The sequence below is a fragment of the Chinchilla lanigera genome, unplaced genomic scaffold (assembly GCF_000276665.1).
Source record: "Chinchilla lanigera isolate Chin_1 unplaced genomic scaffold, ChiLan1.0 scaffold00111, whole genome shotgun sequence".
In the NCBI taxonomy this organism is placed as follows: domain Eukaryota; kingdom Metazoa; phylum Chordata; class Mammalia; order Rodentia; family Chinchillidae; genus Chinchilla; species Chinchilla lanigera.
In genome coordinates, this window is record NW_004955512.1 from 5852216 (window position 1) to 5870565 (window position 18350).

The 18350-nt window shown below is 35.0% G+C and overlaps 1 long non-coding RNA gene across 1 annotated transcript in view; it reads right to left on the bottom strand.

Moving 5' to 3' along the window:
• Positions 1–2330: 2330 nt before the first annotated feature.
• Positions 2331–18350, bottom strand: part of LOC102008020 — a 21939-nt gene continuing 5919 nt past the window's right edge. The window contains exon 3 of the long non-coding RNA XR_264451.2: positions 2331–3014. This is a non-coding gene — a long non-coding RNA (uncharacterized LOC102008020). The remainder of the gene's footprint in view (positions 3015–18350) is intronic.

The following is an 18350-nucleotide window of genomic DNA, read 5'->3' on the forward strand; positions in this document are numbered from 1 at the left end:
CCAAGAATAACTTTTTTCTTAATGATGAATTTTATCATCAAACGAACTTAACACCAGTCACCACATAATGGCAAGAACTTTGGACGTGGCTTTCTCAGTGTTGTATAGGAGAAAGATTTTTTTATCATTAAGCAATTGTTCCTTTCTACTATATGTTGTCACATATAGAAACCAGCCCTCATCCATACCTCTTAAAATGCTGTTATTGATGTAATGCCCAATTGCAAAACTATTTATCTACATTTTTACTACTATGAATGCTCCTATCATGTAAAAAATCAAGAGAAGCACCAAGTCTTGACTTTGAATCATAGTTTGCTTCAGAGAAAACTGAAAGCTGCTTAACCTCAATTGCTTTTACAAAACAAGCAGATGATTAATAATGTGTGAGTGTGGGGACCAATTTACCTGTTTGTACTGTATTATGTACAGAAAACTTTTGTCAGTTATTACTCAAACATTTGCATGTCAAAGCACTTCAATTTTTAAGATAGGAAAAATTCACGATAACATGTAATTTGCTCTCTCTAAATGTATACTTTGAGTCAGATTGTTATATTCTGTCAAATAAGTTCCTAAGAAACAGTTAAAGTCCACATGGAATCATTCTCCAAAAAGCTGCAAAGACAGGCTCATTCAGCTCAAAGTACTGTGACACAGTTGGCAACACAGAGGGCTTAATAACCTAAACCCCACCTTGTCCACACCCACCTTACTGACTTTTGGAGGGCTGGACCTACGACTCTGACTCCTAACTTGACCCAGGACTTTCCTCAGCCTCTTAATCTGGCCCAGCAACTACATTTTATGTCAGGGTTTTCCAAACTGGAGTTGTTAGTAGATTGCAAAAACAAAATCACTGGCAAAGATATTATAAGATATGCAAATCAGTAAATATAACATCACATCAAAAGAGTGAAGGACAAAAATTTCACAAACATTTCATAAGATTCAGAAGAAGCATTTGCTACTAGTCAACATCGTTTTACAATAAAAAGTTTCGACTAATTAGGTATAGAGGAAATATACCTCAACACCATAAAGGTCACGTATCACAAACATGCAACATTATACTGAATGGAGGGAAAGCTGAGGCTATTTCCTGAAAGATTAGGAGCAAGGCAAAGGTGTCCATTTCTACCACCCTCAGTCAGTAGACTATCAGAAGTCTTAGCTTGAAATACAAGGAAAGAGCCTCTTTCCTTATGATTGGCATCCACACAAGAAAGAAGGAAGTCTAGTTATCCCCTTTTGGAGGTAACATGACTTTCTATGTAGAAAAAACTAAATATTTCACCCAAAATAAGGAGGTAAAATAACTGGAAAAAAAGTTCAGTAAAGCTACGGGATGCAAAAACATCATATTCATTTTATACATTAATAAAAAATTTACTGAGAAAAAAATCAAGAAAGTAATCACATTCCCCAAGAAACGATGAATGGGTTGATAGGCCCCTGTGAGGTATTCTTGAGTTTATTACCATTTGTTTTCCACTGTCAGCTTCTAGCTGATATCTCACAAATGCACCTAAATTTTATATAGAAGTTGGTGCTCTCTAGTAGGTACATAGACTCAAACTAACTTTGGGCAGGAAGAGATTTGAGGTGAATTGTTAATCATTACCTATCTTGATATAATTATTAACCCCTGATTGTTAGATTAACTGCTAACTCCTATGATATATTAACCAAAGTTGTCATTTAAGCCACTTTTCATCCAGAAGGGTCTAAATTAGAGATGTCTTTTCTTTCCCAAGAATTTATTTATTGTTTGTTTGTTTACTATCTTTTTAATTAAACCTAGGCTGACATTGTTCACAAGAGGGTCAGAAAATGTTTGTTTCATAGTTCTCTAAACTGTAGAGCAAAGTGTAGACTTAATAAAATCACAGAGGAGCCTGGAGGAAAGATACACACAGGTTGTTCCTCAGCAGTATTATCATGAAGTGAGTTGTTCATCAGCAGTATTATCATGAAGTGAGTAGGGAGCAAAGGACTGAAAAGAGTTTATGATTCCTAAGAGATCACAGTAGTGATAAGATTTCTCCTCAATGAATAAGCCTGTAGGGCCTGTGCACTCAACAGCCCATGACCCAACCATGGCCATGACAGTCAGGTTTGAAAAATTTCCTAGGCAAAGCACCCTACAGACAACAGAGCCCAGGCCTTTCCTTAGAGGTTTCTTCCCGAGAATGGGTTGTGCTGTTTCTCTTCTAAACATTTATTCTTAAGGTGCTTATCCTCCTGAAATAATTTTGCAGAGATAATTAATATTGGCAACTTTCCTTATTCACAGCAAATATTTATTGAGCTAATGTATAAGGGGATATATTTATCATGCCATATTAAATTCAACATACAGTTACAATGCCATGTATCATAATCTAAGCATAATTGAAGAAAAGTTAAAAAAGTAATACTGATCCTCACTACATGCAATTCACTCTTATATATTCTATTATACTGTATTTTTAAAATGCTACTTTCAACCCATTAAATTGATACCATTATATTTTTTTGATAAATAAGTTGAGTAACTATTTAATTTTTCAACTGAACAATACTGCTTTAAGAATATCAAAGCGCTCTATGCCTACACAAATATGCCGAAATGAAACTCACTATTCTGTGAACTAATACAAAAGAAACCTGTGCTTTCACTCTAGGACATATATATCATCTTTCCCATTAACAATACTTCTTAACAGTTTTTAAAAGTGTAGCCCTTGTTAAGGATTTGGGGTTTTACACTACAAATCACAAAAAGTTATCAAGAAGTTTGAAGCAAAGAAATAGAGTGGTCTTTTGACGTCTGAGAAGATCGCTCTGCCTCCATTGTAGAAGGTGGCTCAGAGGAGTTGCGGACACCGCACTTATAACCAGAATCTTGGTTTCTCCCTGATCAGCAACCCAGGATCTATAGCTTCTCCTCACAGCCTGGCCTGCACAGTTAGGAATCAGTGTGGGGGGGAGAGCTTTGAGATGGTGTGACTCCACTTCAGTGAAGGTCTGACCTGGGAAACGTGAAGAGGAAAGCAAGGAGGTTGTGTAGTTAGTCCTAGTTTGTGGAGCCAGAGCTTACAAACTTCATAATAAAGAGTCCACTTACATGTTAGTTATGCCTGCCTTGCTATCCAGAATTGTATGTTTTAGTCATTCATTCAACTTGTATATAACAATTTTGATATAAAATAATAATTATGATAGTAAATGTCAGGGATTAGAGATATGTGGTTAATTTCTTATCCAGAAATAGATACGAATATTTTTCCCTAAAAGAAAGCACATCATGTGTTTTCTGAATCCTTCCCTTTTGCGTTCCTCATATTAAAGTCCCTAAAAATACAACTTGGTTTAGTTGTGCTGAGAGGAATTTATAGTGTCAGAAAAATCAAAAGAATGCTTTCGCCTACCGCCAGCCCCAGGAGCAACTTGAGAAAACAAATATACAGTCATCTTGTTCAAAATGCACTTCTCAACGGACACTCAGCTTGCAGTGATAAATCATCCATGATTCTAGTTTTTGTTTTAAGGCATTAGTATTCATCTGATTCCAAGTTATAGTCTTTTTATGTATCTTTTCAAAAACATGTTAGGCTAACTATTAAGGAAATAGTTTCTTTTATTATGAAGAAGGCAGAGATAAACGTCACTCTCCATTACTTATAAACACCATACCCAATCGTATATTTAAGCGATCACCAAGTAAAGCTGGCAACACTGAAATGAGTTGTACAAAATATGAAGGGATGTAAGATAAAGGTCTGAGCAGTGACATAGAACAGGAGCGGGGTTATTAAAAGCACACTTTCTCCCGAACCCCAGCACATACAATAACTCCCTCTGTGAGAAGCAGGATTCAGTAGAACATCAAAGAGCTAATGCTCAGGATGGTATTAAGAAATCTAGCTGTTAAGGAGCCAAAAATGTAGATCAGAATCTTCTTTCAGATTAACTCGCGATATGAAGCACAGAAAAATGGGCAAAATATATTTCTAATGAAGTGAGAAGGAAAAAAAATGAAAAGGAAAAGAAACCAGTAATCTGTAGTTCAAAGTGGACTCCTGGAACACAGAGCACTATTATGTCTATTTGACACCTGTAATCTATTTTTTCTATTACCAAGAGCACATTGCTGATTATTTCCCCTACATTTCTCAAATTATAAATTTTAAATGCTAAGTAAGAAACAAGTTATTCCACAAAATTGTTCAATAATCCTGGTACATTCACTGGTTCAGTGTTACGCCATTAAGTTTCTCCTTGGCCCAAAAAACTGGTACCCATTTTTATAGGTAGTGTGTAATACTGATGACTTTTTCTTTACTACTCTTTTATCTTGCAAAATGAAACAGAAAAACTAGACAATTTTTAGGTTACTTCTCAGCTTTAAGCCCTTCTCCAATAAAAACTTTAGGAACAATAAGCCTACTTGTTTAGGATACAAGTGTTTAAGATAAAGGAAGTCTTTCTTTTTCTATCAGTAGAAGAGAATACATGTGAGCTTTTAAATTTCTGGTAAATACTACCACTTACATGAATCCCATATGTCTCGGAATACCATCTTGATGCCTAATATAATATGTTTAATAAAAGCCATAAATGGCCACGTGATTTCATAGAACATCCTTCACAAAAATCATGTCTTTAATCTGAATAGTTTTCTCTGGATTTAATCTATAATTATTTTGACCTTTAATTTTTTGCACAGTGAGTCAGCATTTCTCAAAGCTGATAAACACTGTAAAATACTTTCCGCCCTTCCTGTTATGTAACCCTTATCTTATAAAAATATGATCTACAGCTTTACCTTTTCCCATGACATTCTCCTAACCTTGTGCCTCTTACAGCTCAGAACCCCTTTATTTACAGGCTTTGTGAACAGGGCACACACCTTGTGTATACACCGGGTGTATACAAAAGTGCATTTTTGTGGTAGGTGTTGCTATTTGCACCAAAACTTTAATTCAGCTTGACTTACAAACACCAAAACCTAGTAAACACAAGGGAATAACATGTGACCCCATTGTCCTGTATGTGCATCTTGCCTCCTGGGATCCTGAACTCTTGTTTCTTATTCTCAGTGATGAAAACCACCACCAACTTAAGGAACTGAGAGGATTAAAGGCACCATTGTTCTGAGAAAGAAACCACATGGTAGAATGTTTCTGAGTGTGCCTGATAGTAATAGTTTGAGTCTTGTGAAAATAATTGTCTTCTGTTCTCTAATAACTATCTTGTGGATATTAATAAGAGAGAAACATCATGAAGGAGATTAGAATGTCATTTCAGAGATATTATTTCAAGAACACATAATACCGTAATACCTTAGTTTATCTAAAATGTGTGAGTCTTAGAGCAACTGTTCTCTTACAAGTAGGTGGAAGTATAGAGTCCTGGATGGAGGCCAGGAGATCTAAGTCCTAGAAGGAAATTCTTGTAATGTATTGCGTTATTCAAGTCTCTAATCTCTTGGATTGTTATGTAACGTTTTGCTCCACTATTTGAAAATGCTTCTAAATCACAGAATGTCTTCAGTATTGTGAATAAATTACTTTGCCAACATGTGTCTGCTCCCCTTTTGAGTCACGTTGTTAGATGAATTCCTTTAGCATAAATGATTTTTTTTTGAGGAACTAGATTCATTTGATTGGAAATGAACACTTTCCATGCTTCCTGAAGTATTTTCCAGAACCTTTAACACAAAAGCCTGCTATCTTCCTTCACAAACACACCTTTAGTTAATCAACATGTATTCATACAGGCATTCTAGGAGCAGAACGCTGTGTAGGGCCAACAGTAATTAAAAGTGATTCTTATCCTCAAATGTTCACAAAGTCCAAGACAGGAAACAGACACGTAGTCATAATTAGCAAATAGTATGATCAAGATGATGGGCGAGACTTCCAGGCCAAATGTGAAGGTGGCATAAATAAGGGTGGAGAGAGAGACAGAATCCTGATGGCTGAATTTGGTCTTTCAGGGTGGAATGAAAACAAAAGGCTAAGCAGAGTTCAAAGTGGACAATAGTCCTGAAAAACAGATCAGACTATTTATTGTCCGGTATAACTCGTTCAAATCTTCATGCAGACACCAGGGTCTCAATAAGCAGGGGGAAGCGTGAACACGTGTGCACTCCAGGCAGACCTGAGGACACATGTAACCCCACAATAATCGAGTAAACTTACATTAAAACTAAGCCAAAGGCAAAGTGAAATCACAATTTGGGGATTAAATATCACAGTATAACTACAAAATATAGCCTTACTTTCCCCCAATATTTCTATTCTTGGTCTTATATTATAAGATATGTCTTAAAGAAGAAAACTGTATACAGAGAAAAAGTTCCTGATAGCATTTTGTACAATAGCAAGTATAATGAGGAAAGTTTATCTCTCCAACAATACCCAAGTGGGTAAAAACAAAGTGCAAAAATATGTATAGGCATAAATACAAACATAGTATGGAAGTAGAGAAAGTATTTGTGATAAGTTTTGCTATAAAGAAGTAGTATGCTAACATATATGTGTGTTATATGGTTTCAACATCTATATCTGGACAAAGTTGAATCAAACAAGTAAACAGAAGAAAAAGTAGTCCATGAACTAAAAGATAATTTATGGAATGAAAAGAAACAGAGGAACACTTTAGTAAATTGTGTTTGGGTTACCAAATGACAAAGTCAGTTCCAGGTGAATAAAAATCTTAAATGTAAAAGATGAAACCGTTAGACTTTCAGAAGTGTAAAATTTTTATGGCCTCAAAACCAGGACTATTTCCACTAAGTTATATTTTAAAAGCAATACTCTTGAGTATTAATCTAGAGTATTTTATTTACTTTGTATTGAGTATTAATCTAGAGTATTTCATTTACATTGCTTTTAAAACTATATTTTAAAAGCAATACTCAAGTATTAATCTAGAGTATTTCATTTACTATGAAAAGAAAGTAATATAAATTATATCATAAAAATAAGAAATTCGTGTTGGTCAAAAGATAATCAAAAAAGAGTAAAAATTCATAAATGGGAGAAATACATAAACTGACCAAGGTTTTATATGTAAACTATGCAAAGAATTGAAAAGTGGAAAAATTCATGGTATAAAATTTACAGATGAAGAAATACAAATAAGAATTAAATACATGTAAAGACTCTAAAACTTATGAATAACAAAGCCACTTTAAGTTAAAGTGCTTCTGAGGTATGTTTTGTGCCAGGACTGCTATGTAGAGCTACCAGCTTGTATTTCATTTAGCTACAGGGAGCATCGTTCCTTTGCATGTGATCTACATGGAACCTCCTGGAAGCTGAGCAATGCACTCGTTTTCCTTCATACCCACTCTACTAGAAGAATTCAAAAGTCTGCAATAGCAAGTTTCTACAAGGACATAAAACAATGGAAATCTCAGTCTCTGCTTCCAGAAGTGTAAAGTGAACCAGCTCCTTTGGAGTACAGTTTGTTGCTATCTGCTATGTCTATTGGAGTATATAAAGAGGAACTGGAAAAAGAGTTGTCTAGTAACAAGCACAGAATCAAGCAGTGGTCCAGCAATATTCACAGTAAAAATGCACAACAGTGTCATTCAGCAGAGCTTTTCCAGATGATCTCGGAACCTGACAACAAAAATGAAACAGCAGTTCAATAAGAAAATAATAATGATAATAATAAAAGACTGTCACAGTGGATGAAGTCAAAGCTCAGGAGGGCTATAGAAAGTTGAAAGTGCAGGAAGAAACAATGTGGAACTATTATTGTCCATGGTCTCATACTAACACAGAAACTAGGACATGAATCAGCAAACTACAGCCTGTGAATCAAATTCAGCTCGCTATCTGTTGTAAATAAAGTTTATCAGAACACAGCTACTCCTATTCATTTACATATGATATACAGTTGCTTTTCCATAATGATAGCAACAGAGGCCATATGAACCAAAAAGCCTAGAACATTTTCTATCTCATTCCTACAGAACAAGTTTGTCAGTGTCCAGGGTAAGAAATCTGGGAAAGCGAGAAATCAGAAGTCTTGATGAAAGAAAGTCCTACATTATATGAACATAGATATATTTCATTCAATCAAAATTTTTTAAATTATTAGAGGCTGACTTTGTGCTATATTCTCTGGGGGATTCTGTTGCCTTTTTTATTATTGTAGTTATAAAAATAGTCTACTACGGGGTACATATTGACAGACCAGGGGTACTTTTCAGGATAAGACTAAGCTAGTATGAAATGATGTCCACAAATCCAGTGGCTTGATGGTAAAAGCAATCTATATTTGTATTTGTCAAGGTCCTAATAGCTCATGCTATGTTTGCAAGGAAGCCCTACTCAGAGATCATTCAAAGACCAGATTTCTTCCACATATGCACAGATTTTCTCACCGTTGTCCTAGAAAAAGGGAGGACGAAATGTAATAGAGTATTTCCCAGCCACTGACACCTCTATATATGTAGTTATTTGGAATACGAGAACAAAGTAAGCAGAATGCCAAGATGATCACAGAATGTATTAATCTCAACCTAAAAGGAAGAAAATATACTAGCAATGTGAAACTGTCATGTTAAGAATACTAGTAAGGTGATATGATCGTAAATAAATATAATTTGGTGGGAAATACCCTTATATATTAGCCAAAAAGTATCAGCAAGTTTCTTATTTTATTAAAACAGGTTGGTCAAAGTTTTGGAAACGAAACATCATGATGCTAAAATTCTCAGATCCAAGTGAGCTAGTTGGGGATCCTGGTTCTTAACTGTAATTGTGAGGGCTCTATCTGTTCCAACTCAGGTTGAGCCATGGTCCAGGAAGAAACAAACTTAGTTATGCATTAAATAGATTCTATGGTCTATCCTCAAAGCTAGGTTCCTCTCTTTAACATTAACTTACAAAATTTCAAAACTATGAAAAAATCTGTCCAATGTACTACATTTGGTACAAAATTGGGTGTAATAAGCTGTCTCAAAAACTATTGGAAGTGTCAACAAAAGTATGTGTGGGGGCTGGATTAAGAGATATATATCAAGATGAAAGCCACAAATTTCTACAGTGGGTGACAAGTCACAAGAAGTAGGGACTAAATTGACTTGGAATGGGAGGAAAGGTTAGGAAGACAGTAAAAATCTAAGGATACCAGTGACACCTCCAAACCTCAGTATTTTTATCTGCACAGTGGAAGAAATAGTACCTTCTGCTTAGAGGTAAAAAACACTTAGAGCAGAATTATGCTCTTATCAACTAGAAATAACTGTCACTCTTAGTGTTGCTGTTTTGTGGTGGTTGACATAATTCTTTGAAAGTGTGCTTTTGAATAATGAGTGATATTCCAATGACTGCAAATGATAAGAGTATAGAATGCTAGGTCGATGGACAAGAATGACCAGCTGCTGGATACTCCATTGGTATGTATCCAGAATGCCACAGGGTTTAGTACGGATTTACCAAGTGAAATAGCTTTCCTAAGCCGGAAGCCTAAAAGTATCTCTGAGGCACCAATATTTTTTTGACCTTGGTCTGTATATTGAAGCAATGATGTTATTTACCTAATTTTATAAATTTCCTATTGAGTTCCTTAGGGAGAATTTCAGAAACCTCTCTGTGTATCATGACTGATGAAGAATAACTTTTCTAGGCACATCATCAATGACCACGTAGATGTGGAAGCACATAAGAAATTCTTCTGATAAGGTCATTTTTTGGGTTGACTCAAATGTGATTAAAATAAGAACACAAATGTCAGCTTCAGTTCCCCTGAAGTGGTGTACTGGAGTCAAGTAACAAGGAAGGAATCATTCATAATTCAGTGGAGTCAAGTGGAATAGGTACACAGTGTTTCTTAAAGTCCAAAGAAACTGTTTTGGCATTAGCTATGTACTTCTTAGAATTTTTCAGTTTGGAGGGATGACTTCTTAGCCCTTATTTCATATTTGAGAAAAACATCTCATGAAAACTCATCTAGTTAATTTTAAATGAACTTTCCAGAGTCCTTCAAGGACTTTGAACTACTGAAGTCCATTTCCTTGGAGAAATAGTTTCAATTACTCACAGATAATTTTCGAAGATTACATGTGGAGTTTATGATCCATGATTTGAGGAAGTGGTCTTCACATAGGAATATGAGGCAAAGAAATGTAGACTAGGAAAGTTGTATCCTAAAAGAAGCATTTCCTGATGCTTTGTTTAGAGGGAGCCTTTGAAATCCGGGTCCAGAATGAACAATGATGCTATCGCTTGAGAGAAACTATTTCCTGTGTTCACACACCATTTGTTTTCAAAATGATTCAACTCTGCATGCTAAATTACTGTGCTGTGCTTTAAAGCTAGAAGAGTGTGACTTGAGAGAGAAACAAATTCCTGATTTCTCAGAATATTTTCCAAATCCTTTCCCAAACTAATGGGACTATCTACTGATGATTTTGGATTATGGCCTATTTCTGTTTTTAGCCGTTGAGAGAGAGAGGACTGTGAATGAAATCATCTCTTATGTTTTAGAAAATTATTAGAAACAACAACAATTTCTCTTTCCTTTTGAAGTTTCTCCCTCTTTTACAATATCTATTGTACATTTTGGATCTTATTTACTCTTTCAGCTTCTCACACTAGGGAGACAATACAATGTCTACACATGTGTATCTGGTTTATTTCACTTATGAATATGGTCTTGAGAAAAGAATACATGTATTCATATATATATGTATACATATGCAAAAGAAATTTAAGACAGTTATACTACTAATTTCTCTTAGTTCATTGAAAAGAAAGACTTGTGCTAATATTGTTTGGACAATTAAATGCCAATATCTTGTACTCTGAATAACTAATTTAAAGATAACAATACACAATGTATTAACTGTTGTTACCCTCCTCTTATCTTATTTTGAAATTTTGTGGTTTTTTCCTCTTTAAAATAAAAAAATACACAAAAGCTGCCCTTTTAGAGTATTCCTGAAGTGCTACCCAATACATGCTAATCATTATTTATGTTGTCTTAGCTTCTAAGAATTGCAACAAAAACAACAGGATGTGGAAGCCAGACATTTTGAAAGTTGTGAAGTTCATGTTCCCCCAGGGCATCCATTCTTGGTGCAGTTTGCAAATATAAAACTGTGTTTCTCAGGTTTTCATTATCCATGGTGTTGCAAGGTCTGCAGCTCTCATCAAAGAATCATCCCACAGCTTGGGTAAGCCTTGGGTTGTCACCCGTGGTCACAGCAGAGCTTCTCTGCGCTTCCCCTTTATATTTTTAAAATAATCTACTGAGGTGAAATGCAAGCAAGTAGTGGTGTTTATTCTATTCACGATGTGGTACAACCACTACTTCTATCTAGCTTCAAAACGTCTCCCTCACTCCAAAGTAAAACTCTTCATTCAATAAAAGTTTTCTCTCTACTGCTCTCACTAAACCTTAGCTACCACCAGTCTGCACCAATTCTCATCTCCTTCCCTTTCTTAACCCTTGCCTTTCAGTGAGAACTTTTATCAATGCTTTTGCTTTCCATAAACTCATCTGACAGTATTTCTCCACTGCTGTCACTTACAATTTAATAGATTTGATACTAGAGCAAAGAGGACAAACTGTCTTGGAGGTCACTAAGCTGCCAGATCCCATTCCTCTGCTATGTTATCTCCCTGGCCACCCTATCTCCTGGGCATTGCTGTGGTCCTTACATCTCTGCCTCATGAGGGATGTATAGCAATGTTCAAATATGCCACTGACAATGTATTTTCTGGGTTCAATAATACTCTTCAGTCACTATGAGGAAATGAGTATGTCTGCCTCACCTCTTTTATATTTCTCTTTATCATATTGGTAAAAGAAAGCAAATAGTTGAATTTGTTTGTCTATATGGAAAGGACTAATTAAGGAATTTTCATTGATTAATTTCAGCCAACTTTATCTGTATCATTATGATCAAAGACCATGTTTGGGAGCGGGTATTAGATCAGAAGCAAATTCCAAGAGAAACTGGCCAGTTGTAACCAGAATCAATTTTTACCTCTGGCAACCAAAGCATTACTAAAAACACAAAGCCATTTCAATGTTGTTATCTTCAATTAGTGTCACTCCTAATCCCTCCCTTAAAAATACTCTTGATAAGGCAATGTATAATTATCTCCAGACACAGCAAAAATATTTGGCTATCAGAGAATTTTGAGTTTGAATTTATGCTCAAATTTGGACTCTAAATATGAACATAAAACTTCATATTTGAATGATAACAAGGTGAGATGATATTGTAATTTTAACATTAAATTGATTAAAAACATCTATAAAAAGGAAAAGCCGAAAAGGAGTAGGCATATCAGGAAAGATATTTTAATGCTCATGCATTGATGCATGTTTTATGGCTTCTGCCTAGATGTCCCTTCAAAGCCTCATGCAGTCATTGGGTTTGTGTCATTTGGAGTGTGTGATTTATTAGCAGTACAATGCTGGGATTAGGGTGCTGGGATTAAAGGTTGGTGATTGCTGGATCAATCCACTGATTGGATTGGCACCTCTCTAATTCCAGAAGTAGATACAATGTAAGAGGGGCGGAAAGATGCTGCTAAGCTCCCTTGCTGTCTTACTTTTGGTGTCTTATGCTGCCATGAACTGTTTCTCCTCTGTGATGCCCCTCTGCTAAGCCAAATTGACCCCTCTGCCAACCAATTATGGAGTGAAACCTCTCAAAATGTGACATAAATAAACCCTTCCTGCTTTAGCTTTGAGTGTCAGATATTTTATGTCAGCAATGAGAGGAAAGTAGCTAAAATAGCATGTAAGTAATAATCAACAAAAACTATAATTTAACAGAATAAAAACATCTTCAGATATTGTTATTCATAAGGAAAACCTTCATAAAAAGGTAGCAAATAAAAAATGACAAACTGTAAAAATTAAACTTAATTTTACAAGTCAAGTAAGTTTTTATAAATGTCTGTGCTCTTTCTTTTCTGAATGAATCAGAAAATTCCATTTCACTCAGAATAACAGGCCAGATTACAGGACGAATCTCTACCAAAACACAATACAAAATGCAAACTAAAGATGTCATAAATAGCTATGAAATGCATACATATTTCAACAAGAAAGGAAAAAAAACCTCCAGAAGTCAGAACAAGAAATGAAATAAAACATTGGTTCAGAAAACAAACTTCCCGCCCTGAACAGTTTTGAGCATTGATAGATAAAGCGTTTAATAGCTGAGAAGGAAGAGCAGTCAAAGTTATGTGAAGACAAGATACTAACTAAAACCTACATTTTTGAAGGGCATATTCATTAAGGCAAGTAACAGAAAAATATATCTTTGAGTGATTAGATGAGGTCATTCCTCTTTAGCCTACACTCTGGGTGGAAAGATTTTCCTTCTCGGAGTTTTCATAAACAAATACACATTGTCAATTTTCTGGCCCTCAGACTAGAGGGACTGGCAGTCCTCCCGAATGCCAGTGAAAGTGACATCAGAGAGATAAGAATGATATCTTCCTTCTTCCTCAACAGTCCCTGAGTGTCAGGTATAATTTTATATTTTAAATTTAGTTGTGATAAAGTGATACATTGAGAACACTTATAAAGATGTTAATAGGATTCTCCTTCCCATATAAAGATTTTAAAGTGTGTAATGCTGCTTGATTTCCCTCTCATATTTTTCGAAGTGTTATTTAAACAAATGATCCTTTTAATACATACACAGGAGATTACTGCTGTGTTTTATAAAATTATCTTTATCCAAAGGAGCTGGTATGTATTTTGTAAAGTAATACTGCTTAAACCGATACATTATTTGGAAAGTTCATTAATGTTAGTTCAGAGAAGGACTTTTGATTTTCTTCTTTACCATTTACACATAAAAATAAAACAGCTCTTAATTCTCTTGAATCCTTCAGTTGAACATTGATGTGAGACTATTTGCTTTATTTAAATCAACTCAAGACAATAGCAAATACAACATTATAATTTTTGAAAGATCAAATAAAACTCGAGGAAAAATGCCATTGAAATTAAACATACAATGAATAATCTAAGCAGCAGATTAAGAACAGCTGATGATAAAATAAGCAAACAGAGCACAAATTTCATATGTTTATGTAGAATGTAGAACAAGTTCAAGATATGAGGGTTTAGAAATAGATTGAAGAATACAGAGGTAAGAGTGAGAAGGATCAATATATATCTAACAAAAAATACAGGCTAAGAAATGTCCAGGTTTAATGAAGGTCAAGAAATCTAGGTTCAGGTATCAAAATGAATCCTCAAAAAGAAAAAAGTTAAACGTATTTAGACATATTGTAGAAAAATGAGAATATCTACCTATTGTAGAAAAGGGAAGTCTCATTCAAAAGGAAGAGAGAATAATGACAAGTATCTACGAGAAAAACAATAAACCGGTAACATATAATTATGATTTCACAAGGGATATAGTTCAGTGGCACAGCACCTGCCTGGCAAGCATGAGGTCCTGACTTTGATTCCTGGTACCAAAAAAAAATTATGATTTAAACCTAAAGTTTTAGTGGAAAAGATTTCAGAACAAAAACCCAGAGTTTTCTCTTTCTTACTCTGTTAATGGCAGAAGAAATTAATGTGGACTGAAGCCTCCACTGAAGGACACCTACAGTAATTTGATGAAATATTTATGCAAGCAAAAATCTTAACCATATAACATTTGCCAGCTAGATATTCAGACACTAGCAATCCACACATCAGCTCTGGAAGGGGGTCCTGAAAAATCTGGGGCTTTTCCTTAGTGCATTTATTTTTCTGATTGCAGAAAATGAAAATGAACATCTGAGAAGCTGTGTTGCAGTTTCCAAGCTCATGGCAGATAGTCCAGAACATGCACAGAAGTGGAAGGTAGCCCCGGTGAAGCTCTTACTTTGTTTCCAATCTTTTACTGGCATTCACAGTTGCTTTGGAAGATGCAGAGATACAGTATTAGGAGGTTTGCAGTAGCAAATACACACACTCTTTGGAAGAAGATAACGTTGCCATAGTTCTTTGATTATTGTGCAAACAAATTTTTCAGTTAAATGCCTAGCAAATTACGTCAAGCAGAGTTAGAAGAAGAGAATCATTATGAATTAACAGACAAGATAAAGAGAATTGGTTGAAATTGTCAGGCCCAGACTTTACAATGTCTATATACAAAATAGAAGAGTGAAAGTTTCAGAAGAGACCTGGGAACCAATAAAGAATAATGAGGAGATAATTCTTGAACTAAAAATGATTTACATCAAGAAACCACTGAATACAGACTTTAATGGAAAGTACATACAATGGATAGAAGCATTGGTAAATTGGTTAGTATAGAAGAAAACTTTTGTAATGAGCCCTGGATAATAAAATAAAGAAGAAAAGGAGAATGATTAAAAGATATAGTAATAATCTCTAATAAAGCAAGAGCAACAACATGTAGACAAAATTCCCTCAAAAGAGCAATCTTTGGATTGATAGTCAATGGCACAACAGAAGCAAAGGAAAGAAGATGGCAGTGAGACCCTTATTAAAAATTATTACATCATATTGGATTATATTCAATACTATTCAACATATAAGAATGGCATAAAATAAAGTAATCATTAGACAAAAAAAGTCTGATAGAATTCATCACCAGCAAACTCACACTAAAAGAAGTACGGTGCTGGGGGTTTAGCTCAGTGGCACAGTGCCTGCCTGGCAAGCACGAAGTCATGAGTTTGATTCCCAATATGAGAAAAAAAAATAAATAAATGAGTAAATAAATAAAAGAAGTACATAAATTACTGAATGCTATTTTCAAGTGTAAGTAAAATTATTTCATTGTTTTGGGTTTGGATAGGCAGTTGTAAAGAACAATACCAAGGAAAAATATGCCAGTACACCTAAACAAATGTAACTGAATGGTGTGTAAGCCAGAATAACTATAACATCTTGTATTATTTGATTCAAAGTATTGGAAGTTTCATGTTCATGGCCACTTTGTCTCTGTGTCTAAGCCTGTGGCAAAGTAGTAAATAGTGGTGAGAGCATGTGGTTGTGGAAGCTGCTTACCTCATGGTATAGGGAAGTAACAGGGGCACAGGAAGGGGATGGGACAGTCCCCTTCTGGGTCCGATTCCCAAAGACCTAAGACCTCTCATTAGGTCTTCCCTCTTAAAATTTTCATCACCTCCAAATGCTGCCAAACTGGAGACTGAATCTTCAAAACATGGACCTTCAAGGGTCACTCCAAATGTAAACTGTAGCAAGGCTATAAGCCAACCCTATGCAAATTCCTCTAGAAAATTGGAGAAAAGAATCCTTCGAACTTATTCTACAAAGATAGCATTACACTGAGTTATAGAACTTTCTCAAAGGGGAAGGAAATCAAGAGGAGGGAGAGAGGGGAGGGAGAAGGGATGAAAACAAATGGAACTGGGATGTGTTACGTTCAGGAACTAACCCCACACAAGCAATGTGAACATTACACATTGCAAACAGGTACCAAAGGAAAAAAAAAGGAAGGGGATCAAGAGAGGGATGGAGGAGGGAGGGAGGGAAATAGGATGAAAGATAGAATTAAGATGTGGGATATATATGTACCAACTCCCCACATGGAATGCAAACATTGACTATCAACATATACTAATGAAAAAAATGGACAGAATTGTAGACCAGGATTTTTCTGAAACACTATGCAAGCATTCTTAACAAACTGTTAGAAATAAAACCCCAAAAGTATATAAAAAGAACACTGCTTTATGAGCAAGTGGGATTTATCCCAAAAATGGAAATTTGGTTCAACTTTTGAAAATCCATCAGTGCAATTCACTAGATCATTATCTCAATACATGAGGACAAGCACTCCGTAAAATTCACTATTAACTGCTAAATAAAATTTAAAAAGAACCTCTCACAGGCTAAGAATAAGAATATCTTCTACCTGATAAGAGATACACAGAAAAATACACAATCAGCATTTTAATAAGGACAGAATGAAGGCTTCTTCCTATGGTTGGTAGCAAGACAGAGAAATTTTTTTCCCTAATCCTCCTCAAAATTGTACTGACAATTCTAGACAATGTGATCAGGTAAGAAAAAGAAATTAAAAAGGCACCCAGATTAGAAGAGAAAAAATAAAATAGTCTCTATTTGCTGATGATATACTTATCCATGTAGAAGACCAGAAGAAATAAAAGATACTGTATCGAAAATGTGAGTTTGACAAAGTTTCAGGATATAAGACCAAAGTACAAAAATTGTTTGCATTTCACATACTGTCAACAAGGAATATGAAACTGAAATTAAAGGTGCCACTAACAATAGCAAAGAGTATGAAATATTTAGAAAGAAATATTGAAGAAAAAAGCAGGCATAAGACTTACACAAAATATTAATGACAACTCCCTTAGACACCAGCATTCCTACTTCTGAATACATGTCCAGAGGAAACAGTGATATCAAGAGTCACCTTCCATGTTTTCTGTGGCACAATTCACAATAGCAATAGATAGAAACAATTTAAGTGTCTGCCAACAAATGGATCAATAAAGAAAATATGGGCCATATGCACAATGGAATAGTGTTCAGTGTTTGAGAAGAAAGAAATCATGCCTTTTGCAACAACATGGAAAATCTGGAAGACATAATATAAAGTAAAATAAGCCAGACACAGAAAGATAAATGCTGTAAAATCTCACTTATATATAAAATCTAAACACGTTAAACTCATAAAGTCAGAGAGTAGAATGCTGAATACCAGGGGCTGGGAAGTGGGAAAATCTGATCAAACTGCACAAAGCTTTCATGATGCAGTGTGAATAAATGCTTGAGAACTAGTGCAAAACAAGGTGACTCTAGTTAATAATAATATTTCACATATTTAATATTTGCTGAGTCATTTTTCAGTGTTCTTACCACAAAATAAAACAAAAACAAGTACAATAACAACTACAGCAACAGCAGGTATGAAATGAACCTGGTGTAGAAAACACAGTATTTAGTAACCTTAATATGCATTCAAACATTTAAGTACTGATTCCACAACAAGGACATGTACACTGAGAGTGATATACATGGAATGTAAAGTATGTTAAGGTATTTGGACTAGCCATGTATTAGTTAACTTTAGACTTTGATAAGTGAGAGACTACATATAATTTCTGGAGTAACTATTAAAATAGTAACAAAGACAACATATAATTCCCAAGCTAAAGGAACAAAGAATTAAAATCATAACTATGTGAGAAAATGAGCATGTTAATTTATTTCACTATAGTAATTCTACAATGGATATGTTTATTAAAACATAATGTACTTGCTGGGGATTTAGCTCAGCGGCAAAGCACCTGCCTGGCAAGCGTAAGGTCGTGAGTTCGGTTCCCGGTACCGGAGAAAAACCAAAAAAA